The following is a 2,614-nucleotide window of genomic DNA, read 5'->3' as shown; positions in this document are numbered from 1 at the left end:
CGCGCCAGGCACAGTGGCCATTGGGGGATGAACCAACGGAAAAGGAAGACCTTTCTCTCTGTCTCTCTCTCTCTCTCTGTCCACTCTGCCTGTCAAAAAACAAGAACAAAAACAAATCTAGTACAATATTGAATAAGAATTATGAGACATTGTTGCCATTTCCAGATCTTAAGAGAAAATGTTTCTTTTTCTCATTCAGTATTATGTCTGCTGTGGATTTGTTATATGTAAACTTTTGTTATGTTCCTGCCATACCCAAGTTCTTAAGGATTTTTTTTTTTAATCATGAATGGATGTTGAATTGTTTCAAATGCTTTTTCTGTATCTACTGAGATGATCATCTGATGTTCATCCTCAATCTCCTGATGTGATATATAATGTTTATTGATTGCAATATGTAATTACCATATCTGTAATCCGGGGATAAATCTCACTTGGTCAGGATGAATCTTTTTTGGTATGCAATTTGATCTTATTTGCTAGGATTTTTATTGAATCTATGTTCACAGGAGATATTGGTCTATAGTTTTCTTTGTTCTTGTGCCCTTGTGTGGTTTTGAAACGTGAATAACTCTGGTCTGACAGAATTAGTTTTGAAATATTCCCTCTCTGAGTATTTTGAAATCCTTAGAGAAGAACTGGTATTAGTTCTTCCTTAAATGTTGATGGAATTCAGTGGTGAAGCCATCTGGACCTGGACTTCTCTTTGCTGGAAGATGTTTTATTACAGATAGAACATTATTACTCATTTTTGTCTGGTTAGATTGTCTATGTCTTCATGGTTTGATTTTGAGAGTTGTGTGTCCTGAAATTCATATATTTGTGCAAGGTTTTCCAATTTGACAGCATATAGTTCATCATGAAAGTCTAAAGATCATTGTATTTCTCTTGTTTTTTTTTATAATACATACTTTTTATTGCCAATTTTTAAAATTATTTATTTATTTGAAGTGCAGAATTACAGAGGGGAAGAGGCAGAGAGAGAGGTCTTCTATCCTCTGATTAACTCCCCAAATGGCCTCAATGGATGGAGCTGGGTTGATCTGAAGCGAGGAGCCTGGAGCTTCCTGTGGGTCTCCCACATGGGAGCAGGATCCCAAGGACTTAGGCCATCTTCTACTGCTTTCCCAGGGCATAGCAGAGAGCTGAATCTGAAGAGGAGCAGCTGGGACTTGAACTGGTACCCATATGGGATGCTGGCACTGCAGGTGGCAGCTTTACCTGCTATACCATCGCACTGGTCCCCACCAATTGTTGAGTTTTCTGTTTTTCTTAGTCTCATTAAGTTTTATCAATTTTGTTTATTTTTTTGAATAACCATTTTATTAATCTTATATCTTGTCTTGTTTTCTGTTTCATGTATTCTTATCTGATCTTTGTTCTTTCATTCTATTTATTTTGGTTTGTTCCTCCTATTTTTATAGGTCATTGAAATACATTGCTGGGAGGTTTATTTGATATCTCAGACTTTTTTTTTTAAGATTTTATTTATTTGTTTGAGAGGTAGAGTTACAGGCAGTGAGAGGGAGAGACAGAAAGGTTCACGCCCCAGATGGCTGCAACCGCCGGAGCTGTGCCTATTCAAAGCCAGGAGGCAGGTGCTTCCTCCTGGTCTCCTACACAGGTGCAGGGGCCCAAGCACTTGGGCCACCCTCTGCTGCTTTCCCAGACCATGGCAGAGAGCTAGATTGGAAGAGGAGCAGCCAGGACTAGAACCAGTGCCCTTATGGGATGCCAGCGTTGCAGGCAGAGGATTAATCTACTGTGCCATGGTGCCAGCCCCTCACAAACTTTTTGATATGGGTACCCACTGCTATAAATTCACCACTTAGTACTTCTTTTCTGCATCCCATAAGATTTGTATTTGTATTTCAATTTTCGTTATTTTAGATGAATTTTTAAATTTCATTTTCTATTTCTTGAATGACTCATTACTTATTTAGTAGTATGTTGTCCAGTCTTCAGGTATTTCTATAAATCTTAGTTTTTTCTCCATGTGCCCCCATTCACAATACAGACCAGGCACAAGGCCTGAGCTAAGGTTTATACAGGGAAGCCTACTCCACCTTCTCTTTCTGTGAGGTCCATGTAAGTACACGGCCTGTAGTAAGCACCAGGAAGCCAATTCCTGAAGTTTGTTGGTAGTTGATTTCTAGATTTATTCTACTGTGATCAGAAAAGGTATATGATGTGATTTCTAGATTTTTTAGTTTGTTGAGATTTGTTTGGTAGTGTAATGTAGGGTCTATTCTAGAGAATGTCTGTGTGCTACTGTGAATAATGTATATGTTGCAACTGTTAGATAAAACTTTCTGTAAATGTACAAGTGACACTTGACACAATGTAACTCTGGCTGTTTATTGGGGGTTTCTTCTGAGTGACCCACCCATTGATGGTAGTGGAGTGTTCCATCTTCCATCATGTCTGTATTGGAGATTACTTCTTGCTTTGATCTGATAATGAAATTGGTTGCTTTACCATTAGGTACACATACACTGACAATTGTTATCTATTTTTGTGGAATTGATCCTTTAATCATTGTATAGTAACTTTCTTTGTCTCTTACAGAATTAGTCTTGAACTCTATTTTGTCTGATTTAAATATCGTTTCTCC

The 2,614-nt window shown here is 38.0% G+C and overlaps 1 non-coding gene across 1 annotated transcript; it reads right to left on the bottom strand.

Annotated features, from left to right (window-relative positions):
• Positions 1–1,992: 1,992 nt before the first annotated feature.
• LOC133776443 (small nucleolar RNA SNORA51) lies at positions 1,993–2,123 on the bottom strand. The gene has a single exon (XR_009868389.1). It is a non-coding gene; the product is annotated as a small nucleolar RNA SNORA51 (small nucleolar RNA).
• Between the last annotated feature and the right edge of the window lie 491 nt (positions 2,124–2,614).

Source organism: Lepus europaeus, chromosome 17, assembly GCF_033115175.1.
Source record: "Lepus europaeus isolate LE1 chromosome 17, mLepTim1.pri, whole genome shotgun sequence".
NCBI classification, from domain to species: Eukaryota; Metazoa; Chordata; class Mammalia; order Lagomorpha; family Leporidae; genus Lepus; species Lepus europaeus.
The sequence above is the reverse complement of the archived record's forward strand: the minus strand, read 5'-3'. Positions and strand labels throughout refer to the sequence as shown.